Consider the following 20,880-nt stretch of genomic DNA (forward strand, 5'->3'; position numbering starts at 1 on the left):
TTTTTAAGATAAAATTTAACAGTTTTGCTGCAGGTGATAGAAACTCACCTAAGCAACGTAGAGGAATTTTTATAATTAAAAATGAGGTGCTGGTGCAACTGCTGAGCCCACATGCCACAACTCCTGAACCCCAAGCACCTAGAGCTCATGCTCCACAACTGAGAAGCCACCATAATGAGAAGCCCACGCGCTGCAACTGGAGAAAGCCTGCACACAGCTACAAAGACCCAGCATAACCAAAAAAAACCAAAACAATGAGGTGGTAGGCTCTCACGGAACCCAAGGTCAGGAATACACTTGGACTTCTGGAACAGCCTGGGACTGGAGACCGAGAAACACTGAGGAGAAACCAAGAGCTTGCCTTTCTCTTACTTTTCCTTCTCAAATCCACTTCTAGACGGGATTTTTCTCTTTCCTAGTCCCATGCCATATAATGTCCAAGTTTATAATAGCTCCCATAGTTTTATCTTTATGAAACGGAGACATTAGATTATCATTGTTGTTCAGTTACTAAGTCATGTCGAACTCTTTGCAACTCGATGGACTGCAGTATACTAGGCTTCCCTGTCCTTGACTATATCCTGGAGTTTGCCCAAACTCATGTTCATCCTCTGTCACCCCCTTCTCTTGCCCTCAGTTTTTCCCAGTATCAGGGTTTTTTCCAATGAGTTGGCTCTTTGCATCAGGTGGCCAAGGTATTAGAGCTTCAGCATCAGTCTTTCCAATGAATATTCAGGGTTGATTTCCTTTAGAATTGACTGATTTGATCTTGCTGTCCAAGAGACTCTCAAGAGTCTTCTCCAGGACCACAGTTTGAAAACAAAATTCGCTGGCACTCAGCCTTCTTTATGGTCCAACTCTCACATCCATACACAACTGGTGGTAAAACCAAAGCTTTGACTAGACAGACCTTTGTTGGCAAAGTGATGTCTCTGGTTTTTAGTATGCTATCTAGGTTTAGTATGCATGCTGCAGTCCATGAGGTCTCACAGAGCCGGACATGACTGAGTGACTGAACAACAACTAGATTTGTCAGAGCTTTTCTTCCAAGGAGCAAACGTCTTTTAATTTAATGGCTGCAGTCACCGTCCACAGTGATTTTGGAGCCCAAGAAAATAGAAACCACCATTTTATTTTATTCTATCAATAGCAGTCATTTTTATTTTTGAGTAGTATTCCACTGTATAGAGGTGGCCCAATTTGTTTATGTACTCCCTGTTAGTACACATTTGGGTGGTTTGCAGGGTTTAGCTATTACAAATGAAGCTGCTGGAGTGCTAGAACGTTTACATATAAGTCTTTGTATAAACATTTACTTTCACTTGTCTTGGCTAAACTAAGAAAATTAGTGGAATGACTGGGACATATGGTAAGTGTCCATTGAACTTTTTATGAAACTGGCAAGCTTTTTCAAAGTGTGCTATTTTACATTCCCACTATTGGTATATAAGGGTCCCAGTTGCTCTACATTCTTGCCAACATTTGGTCTGGTCACTGATTTTAGACATTGTAATTGGTATCTTGTGAGTTTAGTTTGCATTTCTATAATGACTGATGATGGACATCTTTTCAAGTGCTTGTTTACCATTCTTGTTTTGGCAAACTGTTCAAATATTTTGCTTACTTTTTCATTGGCTTTTCTTATGATTGAGTTTCGAGAGTTGTTTATTCTGCATGGAAACTATTATCAGATGTTATTTGCAGTCCATTCCCAGTCTGTGGCTTGCTTTTTTATTAACAATGTCTTTTTAACATTCTGCCTATTTTTAACACTACTTAATTTACAGAGGACAAAATACAAGAGGATCAGTACATGGGTTTTGGCTAATTACGTGGTTGAATATACTTAATAGATTCCTATATAGCATCTGCATGTAATTTTTATATAGTCCATTCCATTTTCTAATCGTTAACCCAAGCTTGCTTGGAATGAACATGCTTGCTTCATAGGAGAAAAATTGTCTGTTCTCCATTAACATGGAAGCCTGATGTCAACGTATAATTTTAAAAAGTTAAAAACAAACTCATATAATTATATGGTGATCACTTGTTAAAGATTTAAGTCAGTGGTCAAGGAACCAGCAGGCTACAAAGTTGATTCAAAGGAGTACACATCTGAAAAACTTGCAAGCTAATTTTCTGCACATTACCATCTAACTTATAAAGTCTGGGGCCTAAATGATAGTAAGCAGAAATCATTTATGTCTTCCTCTAGAAAATCAGATGAACTTTCAGTGGATTTGGTGGACAATGAATGCCACAGTATGACTTTGAAAATGTATGGTAATCTTTTTACCTTGTTCCTAAGTTTTAGGTTAATTTAATTTATTTTAGTTTACTAAAACTCTGGCCCATCAAACTATGGAATACACAGTGGGTTGCAAAGATGGGAATCAATCAACTAGAGACATATTTTAGGTGTCCCTAAAATCCAATGTAAATACTAACTAGTGCAGAACAGATTCTCTGAGTTACCATCTCAAAATCCAGGATGGTTCCAACTAAACTGATTATGCAGAGAATCTTCTGGAAGCAATAGCTGCTGGGAAACCAAACTAGAGAGCTCTGGTCAGTGGTTTGTTTATTAACCGACACTCTCTCAAATGACAGTTGAGTCAGAAAAGTGACCAGGTACCGACATGACGGGTTGTTTTGATTCGGGGCACTCCTTTTAGCTCATGTGAAGTACTGATTCATTCCCCAGAACCTGTGACTGCTGCCTTACATGGTAAAAGCGTTTTGAGATGGGGAGATCATCCTGTATGGTTCAGATAAACCTAAATGTAGTTGCCAGGGACTTTATGAAAAGGGCCCAGGTGAATCAGCCTCAGGATCAAGAATAGGATAGGAGACAACAGAAGGAAGATTTTGTAAAGTGAGGAAAGGGCTAAGAGCCCAGGAATGCAGGAGGCCTCTGAGAAAGGCAAGGAAAGCTTGTCCCCTAAGGTCTCCAGAAGGAATGCTGCCAGCCCTGCTAGCAACTTGATTTTATGTTTTAAACTTATTTTTTAAAAGATATTTATTTGACTGCCCTGGGTCTTAGTTGTGGCACGTGGGATCCATATTTGTTGTGGCATATGGGATCTAGTTCCCTGACCAGGGATGGAACTCATGTCCCCTGCATTGGGAGCATGGAGTCTTAGCCACTGGACCACCAGGGAAGTCCTGGCACCTTGATTTTAGACTAAGGTTCTAGAATAAATTTTTATTTTAAACCATTAACATCTGTGGTAATCAGTTACATCAGCAGGAAGAAACTAAAACAGGACCATACTGTGTTTCTCCAAACTATTTGAAATCAGTGAACTAGAGGATCCAGCAAAGCTGGCTTACCATTTCAGTGGGCTGAGATATCTGAGATTTTTGTGAGGATTTGAAGACTGGGTACTGTAGTCATCTGGGAAGATTCTTCTGCAACAGTAGCAAAGGCAACATGAGTTTTATGACAAAATCCATGCCCTCTGAATGGGGTTGGTTATTTTATCATTTCTTTCAAATTAATCACTTTGTTTTTGGTAGATGACGTATAACTCAAAGTCAGGGTACTGCTTAACCTGATAGGAGTCATCTCGTCTATCTAGTGCTTGATGATTCTGTGCTGAATTATTTTCACATTCCGTTTAAGTTACAGCCTATTGAATTCTGCCTAAGTAGAAAATGAGATTATTTCTGGCACTGGATCCAGTTGCTGAGCCAACAGGAGATGGGAAGTCAAATATAGCCAGTTACTGTGGAATTGGTGGAGAGATGGGATGCAAGCCACGGTATTGAAGAATGTGTTCAGAGGGTCAGACAACTAATTGTCATAAGTTTACGATGACACCTACTGTTTTGAGCATCCCACACACCAGGCCCTATGCTAACCACTCTATAACTCATTTTACTACAACAGCCTTATGAAGGTAAATGTATTTATTCCTATTCTGTAGTAAGAAAACTGTCTCAGAGGGAAAGTGACCTGTGCAAAATCACAAGATTAGTAAGTGGCAGAGCCAGGACTCAGATATGTGTCATTCTAAGCTGTTAACTATTAATGGAGAAGGTTTGGAAACTTTACTTCTGGCTTCATTTTCTCCTATCAACAGAATGAAAGAGACATGAAAGAATTCCCTGCAAAAATGCCTTGACCAAAAGGAGGTTCAGAGGATGCATAGGCATAGTGGAAATCATGTCTAACAGAGTGAAGTGAAAGTCACTCAGTTGTGTCTGACTCTTTGCGACCCCATGACCTATACAGTCCATGGAATTTTTCAGGCCAGAATCCTGGAGTGGGTAGTCTTTCCCTTCTCCAGGGGATCTTCCAAACCCAGGGATCGAACCCAGGTCTCCCACATTGCAGGTGGATTCTTTACCAGCTGAACCACAAGGGAAGCCTAACAGAGTATGGATTCAAAAAAAGACCCTGTGGCCAGAAGAGGCTTAGAGAAGGATTTCACGTTCTGGGGAGAAATCAGTGGAATGCTTGACTGAGCTAAATATGGACCCTGGTTTCCTTTGCTTCATAAGAAAACAAAAAGCAAATGTAAAAAAAAATCTTTTTGTTCCTTCCTCATAAGTGTTATAATTTCCTTTTTTGTGTCAATTATTAACTTTAATAAAGTACACAAAACAATGTACACAACTAATAGAGTGAACATATGTACCCACAGCTTGTCATTGTCATCTTGGTCCACATGGGATTCCTCCCTGGAAAAGACCACCTTCATATAGTCATGGCTACCATTCTCATTCAGCATAGTTAAGACCATTTCCTATCTCCAAAATTTTCCCTAGGTGGGCTTAGGGCTGTGACTGGTCCTCTCTCAAAGAACCCACAGAGCTCCCCAGTGATGGGTATAAGTTATAGGGACAAGGAGAAATCTAACAGGGAAAAGCTTTGGTCTCCTATTTGCCCCTTTTATTTCCTGGAGCTTGTGACATGTAAATAACTCAGATTGCGCTAACAGAGAAAAACAGAATCAAAACAAGTCAACACTGATAAATGGTTGATGAATGGGGAAATCTTCAGTAGCAGTGGATGCCCATGAGTATTAACTTCCAAAAACCCCCATTGAATTTAATCTATAAATGAGTCCATTCAGTCGCTCAGTTGTGTCTGACTCTTTGCGACCCCATGGACTGCAACACACCAGGCTTCCCTGTCCATCACCAACTCCCAGAGCTTGCTCCAAGTCATGTCCATCGAATCGGTGATGCCATCCAACCATCTCATCCTCTGTCATCCCCTTCTCCTCCTGCCTTCAATCTTTCCCAGCATCAGGGACTTTTCCAATGAGTCAGTTCTTCACATCAGGTGGCCAAAGTATTGGAGTTTCAGCTTCAACATCAGTCCTTCCAATGAATATTCAGGACTGATTTCCTTTAGGATGGACTGGTTGGATCTCCTCGCAGTCCATGGGACTCTCAAGAGTCTTTTCCAACACCACAGTTCAAAAGCATCAATTCTTCAGCACTCAGCTTTCTTTAGAGTCCAACTCTCACATCCATACATGACTGCTGGGAAAACCATAACTTTGACTTGATGGACTTTTGTTGGCAAAATTATGTCGGGCAAAGTTAAAAAGACAGCTTTTTAATATGCTGTCTAGGTTGGTCATAGCTTTTCTTCCAAGGAGCAAGCCTCTGAATTTCATGGCTGCAGTCATCATCTGCAGTGATTTTGGAGCCCCCCAAAATAAAGTCTACCACTGTTTCCATTGTTTCCCCATCGATTTTGCCATGAAGTGATGGGACTGGATGCCATGATCTTAGTTTTTTGAATGTTGAGTTTTAAACAAACTTTTTCACTCTTCTCTTTCACTTCCATCAAGAGGCTCTTTTTTGTTTTATGCCATAAGGGTCGTGTCATCTGCATATCTGAGATTATTGATATTTCTTTGGGAAGTCTTGATTATAGCTTGGGCTTCATCTAGCCAGCATATTGCATAATGTACTCTGTATATAAGTTAAATAAACAGGGTGACAATATTCAGCCTTGACGTACTCCTATCCCAATTTGAACCAGTTTGTTGTTCCATGTCCAGTTCTAACTGTTGCTTCCTGACCTGCATATAGATTTCTCAGGAGACAGGTCAGGTGGTCTGGTATTCCCATCTCTTGAAGAATTTCCCACAGTTTGTTGTGATCCACACAGTCAAAGGCTTTAGTGTAGTCAATGAAGCAGAAGTAGATGTTTTTCTGGAAATCTCTTGCTTTTTCTATGATCCAACAGATGTTGGCAATTTTATCTCTGGTTCCTCTGCCTTTTCTAAATCTAGGTTGTACATCTGGAAGTTCCTGGTTCATGTACTGTTGAAGCCTCGCTTGGAGAATTTTGAGCATTACTTTGCTAGCATGTGAGATGAGTGTAATTGTGTGGTAATTTGAACATTCTTTGGGATTGCCTTTCTTTGGTATTGGAATGAAAACAGACCTTTTCCAGTCCTGTGGCCACTATTGAGGTTTCCAGATTTGCTGGCATATTGAGTGCAGCACTTTAACAGCATCATCTTTTAGGATTTAAAATAGCTCAGCTGGAATTCCATCACCTCCAGTAGCTTTGTTTATAGTGATGCCTCCTAAGGCCCACTTGACTTCACATTCTAGGATGTCTGGTTCTAGATGAGTGATCACACCATCATGTTATCTGGGTCATGAAGATCTTTTTGTATAGTCTTTTGTGTTTTCTTCCACCTCTTCCTAATTGCTTCTGTTAGGTCCATACCATTTCTGTCCTTTATTGAGCCCATCTTTGCATGAAATGTTCCCTTGGTATGTCTAATTTTCTTGAAAAGATCTCTAGATTTCCCCATTCTTTTGTTTTCCTCTATTTCTTTGCATTGATCACTTAGGAAGTCTTTCTTATCTCTAACTTGCTGTTCTTTGGAACTCTGTATTCAAATAGGTATATCTTTCAGTTTCTCCTTTGCCTTTAGCTTCTCTTCTTAGCTATTTGTAAGGCCTCTCCAGCCAACCATTTTGCCTTTTTGCATTTCTTTTTCTCAGGGGTGGTCTTGATCTCTGCCTTCTGTACAATGTCATGAACCTCCATCCATAGTTCTTCAGGCACTCTGCCTGTCAGATTTAATCCCTTGAATGTATTTGTCACTTCCACTGTATAATCGTAAGGGATTTGATTTAGGTCATACCTGAATGGTCTAATGGTTTTTCCCTGCTTTCTTCAATTTAAGTCTGAATTTGGCAATAAAGAGGTCATGATCTGAGCCACAGTCAGCTCCCAGTCTTGTTTTTGCTGACTTTATAGAGCTTCTCCATCTTTGGCTGCATAGAATATAAACAATCTTATTTCAGTATTGACCATCTGGTGATGTCCATGTGTGGAGTCTTTTCTTGTGTTGTTGGAAGAGGGTGTTTGCTATGACCAGTGCGTTCTCTTGGCAAAACTCTGTTAGTGTTTGCCCTGCTTCATTCCGTATTCCAAAGCTAAATTACCTGTTACTCCAGGTGTTTCTTAATTTCCTACTGTTTCATTCCAGTCCCCTATAATGAAAAGGACATCTTTTTTGGGTGTTAGTTCTAGAAGGTCTTGTATGTCTTTATAGAACTGTTCAACTTCCGCTTCTTCAGTGTTACTGGTCGGGGCATAGGCTTGGATTACTGTGATATTGAGTGGTTTGCCTTGGAAATGAACAGAGATCATTCTATCCTTTTTGAGATTGCACCCAAATACTGTATTATTTCAGACTCTTTTGTTGACTATGAGGGCTACTCCATTTCTTCTAAGGGATTCTTGCCCATAGTAGTAGATATAATGGTCATCTGAATCAAATTCACCCATTCCAGTCCATTTTAGTTCACTGATTCCTAAAATGTCGATGTTCACTCTTGCCATCTGTTTCACCACTTCCAATTTACTTTGATTCATGGACTTAACATTCCAGGTTCTTATGCAATATTGTTCTTTACAGCATTAGACTTTACTTCCATCACCAGTCACATCCACAACTGGGTGTTGTTTTTGCTTTGGCTCTGTCTCTTCATTCTTTCTGGAGTTATTTCTCCACTCTTCTCCAGTAGCATATTGGGCACCTACCAGCCTGGGGAGTTCATCTTTCAGTGTCATATCTTTCTGCCTTTTCACACTGTTTGTGGGGTTCTCAAGGCAAGAATAAGATCCTTGCATTTCTTTCTTTTTTTCGATAGGCAAGAAGTAGATGTATTAATATAGGACACTTGTAAGAGATGCAAGTGGGCAGGTGAGGGAACTCTGCAAGCTCTGCATTTTTAATGAGAGTCTCTTGGTAATATCTTTCAGTAAGAGACGATTTTTGGTTTGGTTTATTTTGGGGCTTTTTGGACACGTCATGTGGCATGTGGGATCTTATTTCCCACACCGGGGATTGAACCCATGCCCCTTGCAGTGGAAGAGTAGAGTCTTAACCACTGGACTGCCAGGGAAGACCCTGGGAGACAACTTTTATGCAAATTCTTTCAGAAGAAGCCAGACATCTCCGCTTTTGAAGAGGCAGGAACAGTCTGAGTATGTTCCTATTGTAAACTAAAACAAAACAAAACACAATATGAGAGTTGTGAGTTAATATTTATTTGGGGCAAAATGAGAATTGCAGCCTGGGAGATAGCACCTCAGATAGCTCTGAGAAAATGCTCCAAAGAGGCAGTGGGGGAAGGTTCATATAGGTGCCTTTGGTGAAGGGAGAGTTCACACAATCAAGCACTTATCTTACAAAAGGTTTTCTGCTAGTCACAAAGAGCTGATGTCACCTTGAAGGGATTTAGTACTTTTAGGTATGAGTAGATGCAAGGATTGGGGTCTTGAAATCGTTCCTTAAAGACCTGTTCAACCAGTTTCCTTGGAGCACGAAGTGCCTCACTCTCCACTCTGAACTGCCTCAGAGTGTGTTGTAGGTCAACAGCTGCAGGGACACAGGGTTCCATCTCTGGTGTGTGTGTGGGCTGAGTCGCTAAGTTGTGTCTGACTCTTTGCGACCCTTGGACTGTAGGCCACCAGGCTTCTCTGTCCATGGAATTTTCCAGGGAAGAACACTGGAGAGGTTTGCCATTTTCTCCTCTAGGGGATCTACTTGACCTAGGGACTGAACCTGCATCTCCTGCATTGGCAGGCAGATTCTTTACCATTGTGCCACCTGGGAAGCCCAATCTCTGTAGAGGCAGATGGCAAATGCCCTTTGCAAGCACCAATTTGTTGTTGACACTATGAAAGCGAGAATAAAAAGGTTTTATGCTCCAGATTCAAGAAAAGAAGTCCATGCTTTTGTAACAATGCCACAGTGCAAGGAGTGTTCTGTCCAAACCAGGAGACACTGCTAACATCACCACATCCTATGGTGCCTCTCTAGTGCCAGGGCACTGCTGTTCAGTTTGGTTTAGTCGCTCAGTTGTGTCCGACTCTTTGCAACCCCATGGACTGCAGTATGTCAAGCCTCCCTGTCCATCACCAACTCCCGGAGTTTACTTAAATGAATCCATTGAGTCGGTGATGCCATCCAACCATCGCATCCTCTGTTGTCCCCTTCTCCTGCTTTCAATCTTTCCCAGCATCAGGGTCTTTTCAAATGAGTCAGTTCTTCACATCAGGTGGCCAAAGTATTGGAGTTTCAGCTTCAGCATCAGTCCTTCCAATGAACACCCAGGACTGATCTCCTTTAGGATGGACTGGTTGGATCTCCTTGCAGTCCAAAGGACTCTCAAGAGTCTTCTCCAACACCACAGTTCAAAAGCATCAATTCTTCAGCGCTCAGCTTTCTTTGTAGTCCAACTCTCACATCCATGCATGACTACTGGGAAAGCCATAGACTTGACTAGACGGACCTTTGTTGGCAAAGTAATGGCACTGCTGTAGTGCAAGCTATTGTCATGTTTGGCCCCCTAACTGGGCTTATGCAAGGTCTCTTCTTTCTTTCTCTCTGTCACTCCCTGGATCCAGTGCAAGCTTTCAAAAGCACAAATCTGATTGTCTAAATCCACTTCTTAAAACTCTCCAAGTCTTGCTAATGTCTGTCATGGCCCTCTTCATCTCCAGATGATCGCCCCAGTCAGTCTAAGCAGACAGCTCACAGCTGTTTCTCACTGATCTTTCAGTTCCACTAGAGTATCAGCCTTCCTGCTATCTCAAGACCTTTGCAAGTGGTGTTAACTCTCCCAGGAATGCATTTTTCTCTCTGCTTTCCTTAGATAACACCTATTTATCTTTTAAATCTCTGTTTAAAAGTAGCTTCTTTAGAGAAATCATACCTGCTCTTCTAGACTAGACCAAGTTCTGCTCCCACTAAATTCTTAACCGCCTGTACTTTTTTTGTCTTTATTAAACTTGTTACAATATTGCTTCCTTTTTTTTTTTTTTTTTTAATGTTTTGGGTTTTTGGCCATGAAGTCTGTGGCATCTCGGCTCCCTGATCAGGTATCAAACCCAAACCTGCTGCATTGGAAGGTGAACTTTTAACCATTGGACCACCAGGGAAGTGGTATACTTCCATAATTTTATATGGCTCTGATTAATGTTTCATTGCCAGCAGACTGTTAGGGTCTAAAGAGCAGGGACTATATTTTTTCATTTGCTTGTTTGTTTTTCAGGTGGCATTTTCTGCTCAGTGCCTATCACAATACTTAGTCCATAAGTGCTAAGTCTATACGTGCAGGTAAGTGCTAAGTGTTTGTTGAATGAATAGATCCATGAAGTGGAAAACATTGGATTTAAGGCTAGATAATGAAAAAAAAAAAAAAAGAGTAGGCCATGTGTGTTATCATGAAAACTCCACTGATAACTGGTGTGTGATCTTAAGACAGAGTTATAGAGTCTCTTGATCTCAGTTTCTTCTACCAAAAAATGAGGAAGTTGAAATAGGTTGTCTTTACTATCCTTTCAGTGGTGAAGTTCTCCGAGTACAGGCATACCTTGTTTTCTTGCACTTAGCAATATGACAAATTGCTGTGGAATTCTGGGATGGATCATTTGGAGAGAGTCAAATTAGAATATCATCAGAAATATTTGAAAAATTGCTGATTGAGTCTAATGAGGTCAAGCCCAGATGCCTCAGATAACTCTGATTACCCTGTGGCAGGCACAACAAAGGCTGCACTGTTTGTCTTTCGGTGGCCAGGAATGTTTCTTAGGGCATGTAGCTGTGGCCAGGGCTCTGCTTTTGCAAGTGGACAAATCCTTGGAGGCCAGATGGGGTCAAGAAAATTTGATGAACTGTAAAACCTCAGTTTGGTGCATATCTAATCCACAGTTTTTAATTTTAAAAATTGCTTTAAAAATATTGTTTTTTTCTCTATGGCAAAATCTGATATGTTATAGAGCAAAACACACCGCCCTCTTTTTTTTTTTTTTTTTTTTTTTAACAGAATATCTCTTTTTATTTTAAGCTTTAGGGGTCTTTAAAGATAAAATATTTTCTACGCTATTTGTGTGTGTCCTCTAGATGGCAGAACAGGATTTCATTTTGCATTGCTGAATCCTCTTGGCTATTTAATTGAAGTTTCCTATTCCCTGGGTTGGGAACCTGGAGAAGGAAATGGCTACCCACTCCAGTAATCTTGCCTGGAGAATCCCATGGACAGAGGAGCATGGCAGTCTACACAGTCCATGGGTGGCAAAGAGTCAGATACGGCTGAGCAACTAAGCACGAACATGAGCACATTGTAGAAAGAGCTTAATTTCTTTTTTTACAGATAACACCTCACTTATCCAAAGTCACAGGAAGGAGAAGCAAGGTACACTAGTGTAAAAATAGAACAATACATTTTTTAAAAAATCCAAAATGCCAAAATGTTTGATGTTCTTAGGTTGCATGCTATCTTGAATAAATTGCTAATTATCTTGCCAAACTGTAGATCCTGCTCTACCAGGTTTAAAAAAGAAAAGATAAGACCTATTGTTAACTGACATTTATTGTTTCTACTTAATGAATGTCATTGCTGCTGCTGCTGCTGCTAAGTTGCTTCAGTCATGTCCGACTCTGTGCGACCCCATAGACGGCAGCCCACCAGGCTCCCCCGTCCCTGGGATTCTCCAGGCAAGAACACTGGAGTGGGTTGCCATTTCCTTCTCCAATGCATGAAAGTGAAAAGTGAAAGTGAAGTCACTCAGTCGTGTCTGACTCTTCGCGACCCCATGGACTGCAGCCTACCAGGCTCCTCCGTCCATGGGATTTTCCAGGCAAGAGTACTGGAGTGGGTTGCCATTGCCTTCTCTGGAGTCCTGGAAAATTATTCTCTCACTCTCTAGGTTGAAAATGTTGTTACATTTACCTTTATGTTGTGGATTTGCTCACTGACACATTTCTTTCCCCAAGAGAAATTTCAAAATGAAACTTTAGAATAGGCCTGGCTTAGTTTTTAGGAATAGGAATTTGGGATTAGTGACATCCAAAAGATGAAATTTATGTCAGGCCCCTTAAGCAATCATAATTTATAAAAGTTTATGATATTATGAAATGTCATCTCTGAATACAGTTGCCAGCAGGGACTATTAGCTTTCTTTCATCTCTTAATAACCTATTCCTGAAAAGTGAAAGTGTTAGCCAGTCAGTCGTACCTGACTCTTTGCAAGTCCATGGGCTACTGCCCACCAGGCTCCTCTGTCCATGGCATTTTCCAGGTAAGGATACTGGAGTGGTTTACCATTTCCTTCTCCAGGGGATCTTCCCAACCAAGGACTGAACCCAGGTCTGCTGCACTGCAGGCAGATTCTTTGCCGACTGAGCTACCAGGGAACCCCAACCTATTCCTACCAGGGAATATATTTTCCACAGCAGACACTCAATAAATACACATTTGTATTTGAGTAGACTTAAATACAAGTCACTGTTGGTCCAATGGCTAAAATTCACCACTCTCAATGAAGGGGGCCCTGGTCTGATCCCTGATCAGGGAACTAGATCCCATGTGAAACTTAAGATCCTGGAGGCTGCAACGAAGATAAAAGACCCTGCAAACCTCAACTAAGACCCTGAGCAGCCAAATAAATAAATAAATATTTTTTTAAAATGTCACATTCGCAGCTTTAATCTGAAACATCCCAAGAGGTGTACTTGAAAGTTCAAGTTTAACCTTTCTTTTGCAGGGGTCATATATCCATCACAAAAGCTTGGATCTCATGTTTCCCAAAATGAAGATCATTCTTTCCCCACTAATATGGAGGTAAAGTAATAAAGGCTAACATCTAGATTTTAGGTTTACATACATTGAGGTCTGTGTTCTATAATATTTGTTTTAGGTAGTAAAGTAATAATTTTACTTTACTAAATTGCTTTCTCAATCTCTGCTCAGTCTTTCCTCAGTCAGTGCTTTCTCAATCTCTGATAATTTGCCCTAGTCTGACTAATACAAGAAACAAGGACATATACTGTCATCTAGAGTAATGACAGCTATGGCGTCTAGGACAGCCTTGCTGAGGATTCTGAGACCAAGTCTGGGTTCAGAAAGAAAGGACGCTACGATTGATTGATGAGCATTTTCTGTCTTGTGGAAGAGTAGCGAGGAGGAGCAAGTACACAAGTTTGCCTTCACCTCTGGGTTCTGGCTTCATTATCAGAGGGATTTCAAGTTCATCTCTTCAAAGGAATTCAACAATGTGATTGCAGGATTAGACTAGCTCCACTAAAAGGTTGTTTCTGGTCCACTCTGCTTATGCAATAGGCTAGAGATGAACAATCCCAATTTTCTGATCTCCTTATGTGTTTCATAAGGCTTTGCCAGGCTTCTCACCAATTGCAGGCTTCTGTTTTTTTTATTGTTGCTGTTCTTTCCTGGTTAGCATGCAGGTAGAAGGTGTTAGCTGGGGAAAAATATCTCATTACACATTTTAAGGACCAGTAGCACTGTTTGTTTCATTTGAGGCCACAATTTACTCATTCATCTCATCCACAGATACTCGTTTAAAAACTATTACGCAGCAGGGCACTTTGTTAGGTGTGGGATTCACAGTGCTGGGTAAAAATTTAAAATACCCCTTGCCCTTCTGGAGTTTCCTTTTAGATTTGAGTTCCTCTAAAATTACTTTATTGAATGGCTCTTCTGTGTCCTCTAGCTCCAACTATATGCCAGCAGTTATTCTAGGTGCTGTAGATATAGCAGTGCCTAAAACAGACAAAGCTTCTTTCATAAAACTTTCGTTTTAGGGGGAAAAAAATTAAACATAGTGTAATGTCTGTAATACACACTAGAAAGAACAGGAGAAGGTAATAAGAAGTGAAAGACTGGTCAGGGAAGGTCTCTTTATGGATTTTTTAAAAAAAAATTATTATTATTTTCTTTGCCACACCACGCAGCTTGCAGGATCCCAGTTCTCTAACCAGAGATTGAACCTGGGCCACAGCAGTGAAAACCCGGAATCCTAACCACTAGGTCACCAGGGAATTCACTCTCTAGATTTTTTAAAATTTAAGCAGAGATATGAATGAAGTGAAGGAGACACCTGCGTGAAGGCCTATAGGAAGAGTACAGATGGGTGGTAGGTGCAAAGATTCTGAGGCTCATGCCTGTTGAGTGAAGTTATCATGGAGGAGGCCCCATGGTCTAATTCCATTAGGTCCCTAATGGGAAGTGGTAAGATAGCAAATTAGACATGTAGCCAGATATGAAAACTTGGTAAAGACTTTGGCTTTTATTCCAAGCCTTTTGGGGCATATTGGAAGGTTGTGAATAGGGGAATGATACAGTCTGAATTTTTGTTAAAATATTTACATCTATAAAGTAAACACCAGAGAAAAAACTAGAATAAACAAGAAGACCAGATAATAAAATATCTATTGTAAAGAGTGATAAAGATTATCATAAAATTCTATTTTAAATAGTCAACACCATATACAATTATATGTATTATTGTCAAAATCCTTAAAAGTTAAATGCATGCACTTTTTAAGGAATTCTAAACCTGTTAGCCCTTGTCTTATGTTGTCTGATATTATTCAAATATCTATATATATATAAAATGATATAAAAACAGAGATTTCTTAATTTAGGTACAAAGAAACATCCAGGCCCCTTCCCAGATGGCATAGACACTGATGATATTCAGTTTGAGATTACTGGGGGTAAAAGCAAGTATGTCCAGGCCTCACCAAACCCTGGGCTTCCCAGGTGGTGCTAGTGGTAAAGAACCTATCTGCCAATGCAGAAGACATAACAGACATGGATTCAATCGCTGAGTCTGGAAGATCTGCTGGAGGAGGGCACGGCAACACACTCCAGTATTCTTGCCTGGAGGATCCCATGGATAGAGGAGCCTGGTGGGCTACAGTCCATGGGTTCGCAAAGAGTCAGACATGAGTAAAGTGACTTAGCATGCATGCATCAAACCCTACATTGAGGCACTGGAAGGTCTAAGCAGTTTGGATGGCAGTTCCAAGAATATATAGGGTGTTAACAAAGATTATTAATTGTTATTATTACAAACCTCCAATTTGACCACGTGAGTAGGATTATTTGACCTTCAGGTTGGGAAACAAAGATAAAAGTTTCCTCAGAGTAATATTTGCTGAGATTTTGGGGGCAGTAAGGGGAGTGTTGTATTGTTAGTTTCAAACATTTCTATTTCTTTCCCACTCTTGGCACTTGGAAAAAATGGAACTTTCTGACTTCCCGTGGTTGAGAAGCCACATAAGTGATTTTGGAAATGCTGCCCATCATTCTGGGCCAAAACTTCAATACTCGTACAAGACACTCCAGAGCACTTTGCTTCCTCTGGCATGGAAACCAATACTTGGAGTAATGTTCCTCAATCAGCTTGAGTCTCGTAATAGCAACAATGAGCAAATTCTAGCCCCCTGCCCAAACTCATCCTCTCCATCTCAGCTCTGGAGATATGTAGTAGGAGCAGGAAATGAATCTGGGTAGTTTTATGCCACTTAGAATTTAAGATTACTTGCTAGGTCATATAACCTACATCCTGATACAGGCAACAAAGTTCTCTGTGAGTGGAAATATCATTTAAATGTCATTATTAATAAACTGTCATACTTTCATTCAATTTGGCTAATAGGCCATTTCACTTATCCAAAGATACTGTCTGTCACTGACAGAGCAGTTATCAGATGGGATTTTGGAAACCATCAAGTCTTGTAAGAGATTAATTAGGAAAGCATGTACAGCATAACACAGCACTAGGTAGCTGAAGAAAAGCTACTTCTTACTTTTTAGATGACCATGCAACTTGGATCTGTTACAGTTTTCAGATCAGTTCTTCACTATTTCCATCATCTTCAGGCCACACTCAGCATCATGACCAAAGAAGAATGTCACATCCAAGATTCTAAAACTTATCTGATTCATGGCAGTAAAATATCCTAAACTGGTAAAGAAAATATGAAGCAAAATAAAAGAGTTAAAAAAAGTATAACCCAAAATAAGATGAGCTGGAAGAACATCTGCATTAAGCAGCCTCCAGGATGGCCCCTCAGTGACTCCTGTCTCCTAGTCTTCATGCCCTTATGTAACGCTCTCCCCTTAAATGTGAGCTGGACTTAGGGATTCACTTCTAATGCGTAGGAAGTGAAAAATATGACTGCTATGGCTGAGCTTAGGTTACAAAAGACTGTGACTTCCATCTTCAGCTGCTCTCTCTTGCTCATTCATGCTAAGGGAAAAGCCAGCACCTGTGTTGTGAGCCACCCTATGGAGACACACTTAGCAGGGACCTGAGGGAGAATTCCAGCCCACAGCCAGTGAGGAACTCGAGTCCCCAGTCCAGCAACCTGTGAGGAACTGAATCTTGCCAAAAACCACGAAAGTGACCTGAGAAGCAGATCCTCCTCTAATTAGACCTTTCCATGTATCCTCACCCCAGCCACCCAGTGTGACTGTGAGCTCAAAGCTCTTAAGCCAGAGGCCACGTCCAAATTCATGACCCACAGCAACTGTGAGATAATGAATGTTTGTTGTTTCAAGCTGCTATGTTTTAAGATCATTTGTTATGTAGAAATAAACAATACAATACCTTAAGTATATCCTAGTATACAATGCCAAAGAATCTAAATGCAAAGCTATAGGTTTCTGAGTGTATGTTTTAAAAGTGTCTGGACTAAACCCAATTATTGTCAAAGAAATAGCCCTTTTAGCTAAACCATCAAGACCGAGTGTCAAAAAGCAAAATTGCTCTGAAAGACCCAACTTTACTGTGGTAGAAACAGTTAATATTCATATCCACATGCTCCCTCTTCATTTCTCATCTTTTCTTACAGTTGGATTCACCATATGATGAGTTCTGCCCCATGGAATGTAAGTAGAAGTAAACTGTTTTACTCCAGGTTTATTCCTTTGCCCAATAATGCAACTAATCTTTAAGCCAGAAGATGGCAAGACTCCAAGATAGAAAAGGCAGGTGGCAAAAGGGAGAAACAAACAAATTAAGCCACTAAGACTGAATGCTTTATTTCTTAAAAGTGAGAGCCGCTCAGTCATGTCTAACTCTTTGGGACCCCATGGACTACACAGACCATGGAATTCTCCAGACCAGAATACTGGATTGGGTTGCTGTTCCCTTCTCCAGGGGATCTTCCCAACCCAGGGATCAAACCCAGGTCTCCCACATTGCAGGCAGATTCTTTACCAGCTAAGCCACAAGGGAAGCCCTTTCACTTGTTACCATAATGTAACACACCAGGCTCCTCTGTCCATGGAATTCTCCAGGCAAGAATACTGGAGTGGGTCAGTCAGTTCAGTTGCTCAGTCGTGTCAGACTCTTTGCGACCCCATGGACTGCAGCATGCCAGGCTTCCCTATCCATCACCAGCTCCCAGAGCTTGCTCAAACTCATGTCCATCGAGTCAGTGATGCCTTCAACCATCTAATCCTCTGTCGTCCCCTTCTTCTCCTGCTTTCAATCTTTCCCAGCATCAGGGTCTTTTCCAGTGAGTCAGTTCTTTGCATCAGGTGGACAAAGTATTAGAGTTTCAGCTTCAACATCAGTCTTTCCAATGAATATTCAGGACTGATCTCCTTTAGGATAAACTGGTTGGATCTCCTTGCAGTCCAAGGGACTCTCAAGAGTCTTCTCCAACACTACAGTTCAAAAGCATCAGTTCTTCGGTGCTCAGCTTTCTTTATAGTCCAACTCTCACATCCATACATGACTACTGGAAAAACCATAGCTTTGACTAGACAGACCTTTGTTGGCAGAGGTACGTCTCTGCTTTTTAATATGCTGTCTAGGTTGGTCATAGCTTTTATTCCAAGGAGCAAACGTCTTTTAATTTTATGGCTGCAGTCACCATCTGCAGTGATTTTAGAGCCCAATAGTCTCTCACTGTTTCCACTGTTTCCCCATCTATTTGCCATGAAGTGATGGGACCGGATGCCGTGATCTTGGTTTTCTGAATGTTGAGCTTTAAGGCAACTATTTCATTCTCTTTTTCACTGGAGTGGAGTGGATAGCCATTCCCTTCTACAGAGGATCTTCCCAACCCAGGGATAGAACCCAGGTCTCCTGCATTGCAGGCAGATTCTTTACCATCTGAGCCACCAGGGAAGCCCTAAGACTGAGGTTTTATTTGTTACCATAGTGTAACCTAGTGTAGATCCTGGTTACTATACCCAGAAATAGTCACAATGCAGTTTCTAAGTGCTCTGACTGATGGAGACAATATCACTAGTCCAATTCTTAGAACAAATTCTTTGTGCATATTAATTTTTCCCCAATTGAGGAAAAGCTTCTTCTCATCCTCCACAAGGATCTGGCTACATAGTTCAGAGAGGATTTAGACGCAGTCTGTGCTGTGGAAATCAATGCCACTTGTATTTCTGCTGATTTCCTTCTAACCTTAATGACCAGTATACTTGTATATGAAACTTCTGTATTTTTAGTATTACCCTGTGTGCTTGTTTATTTTTCTTTCAGGATATAAATAAATTCTTGGATCTCTTCAGCTCTTTGGAAGATGACAAATGGTCAGAGTATCTGCTTTAATAAAGAACTATGTGCTTTAGGGAATTCTCTAGTGGCTCAGTGCTTGGGCCTTGGTGCTTTCACTGCTGAGGACACAGGTTCAATCCCTCTTTGAGGAATGAAAATCCAAGCTGAGCTGAGCAGTGTGACCAAAAAAAAAAAAAAAAAAAGGTGGGGCTTTTGGTTGCACTTTTGTTTTTTGGCCACAGTTATACACTTGGGTGTCTAGACATGGAATATTCTTTGGAGACTTCAAAAGCATTAGGATATCATGTTTTAAAAGTAACTGTTTCCTGGTGCTAATTCATGGCCACTCTGTAAAAGTGCATCAACATGCTTGAATTCATCCAGTCATGTTTCATCAAGTAATTCAAGAAATAATTACTGAGTGCCTAAAATGTGATGGGCTCTATGTTAATTAAGTGCTAGGGACAGAAAGATAAAGAAGATTAGGTCTCAGTCATCATGGATCATGTGGACTATAGGAAATATCCACATTGAAAAGTCACTATAAGTATGAAGAACTTTACAGAGGAGGAGGTCTGGGGGCAATGGTGAAAGTGTAAGGGTGTGAGGGAAGGAAGCCTGGATTGGGGGAATTTGTCTGAGATGATCACTGTGAGGGGGTGATGTTTAAGTTGAAATTAAAGGAGAGGTCAGAGTGAGCTTGTGTGGCAGAGGGCATGGAGGATGTTCCAGGTAGAGAAGGAGGGCCAGTGTGATGGCTCTGAGTGGAGGGATAACTGAATGAGTTGGAGGAACTGAAATTGAAATAAGATCAGGTTGGATGGAGGCAGGTGGATCTTCCAGAGCCTAATACTGATAACAGTATCTTCTCACAGTCAGAGAAGTTTGCAGAGACACCCTGATTAGAAATTTCCAAATTCAACAGAAAAAATGAAAGATTTTTTTGTCTGTTTCTGATTCTGATTGTTTCCTTCAGTATTCTCCATGTTTAGAAAGATGAAGTTGATCAAATGCTTTCTTTTTTTTTCTTTTTCGAGTTTCACCGATGGTTGAGCTTACTGTACTTGGCTCAAGCTCCCTGTTCTTCACTTTTTTTATTTAGGATCACCAATGACATATTAACACTTTGAGGAAGTTGAGAGGCTAAATGCTCGAGCTTTAAACAGCTGTAGAATAGATTCTGTGGTAAAGAGGGTGCTTAATTTTCAGCGTGAATGTTAATCAAAGAATTCAAAGTCTTTGTGAAATTCTCACTCTAAAGTCATGTTTGTGGTTCCCCTCTGACCCTGGAAACTCTCATCCTCAAACTTTATTCAAAACACAGACTTTCATTTTTTTTCTGATTTCATCCTGGAAAATATGAGAGCAACCAAAACACTCTATTATTCTGTCTGTGCTATGTGATTATGTTTGCTAGTGGCCTGGAAATGAATCAACTGGACCATTTTAGAAAGGATATCTTTGCAAACCAAACCATAGAATAATATGAGAGGATATTGTTTGATGACAATCAGTGACTGGCAAAAGCTACATGGCCCGAAACAGAGCGAGTGCCAGGTGCCATCCTCTGAATCCTGGGTGCCAAGAGTGATTTGCAGAATGACATTGCTTTTCCCCGTGCTCATCTACTTGTTGTGGCAGGACACCCTGTGCTGGCAGCTCATTTATCAGGAAGCAGCACCATTCACATCGATAATGTCTGCAATTAGAGCCTATTAGTCCTGATTGAAAGTGAGGCATCAAAGGTATTATGTAATCTGAGGAAGGAGAAATAACATCTGGAGCCCTGTCATCTCAGTGGGACAGAGTAATGAAAACCCGGTAAGAGTAAGTGCGAGCTTTTGTAAACAAGAAGTTTACAAAACTTGGGGCATTTTCTTTAGAGATCAAATGCCGTACAACTTTGTAGATTTTTAACAACACTAGTTATTATTTCTGGAGTGCTGCAAGGATCATCCCAGAAGTTTACTCGTGTGAATTCCAACACTCAATAGAGCCCTGCGAGAGAGTCTTATTATCCTTCTCATTTTACATATGGGGCTTTAGAA

This window comes from Bubalus kerabau, chromosome 13 (genome assembly GCF_029407905.1).
Source record: "Bubalus kerabau isolate K-KA32 ecotype Philippines breed swamp buffalo chromosome 13, PCC_UOA_SB_1v2, whole genome shotgun sequence".
Classification (NCBI taxonomy): Eukaryota; Metazoa; Chordata; class Mammalia; order Artiodactyla; family Bovidae; genus Bubalus; species Bubalus kerabau.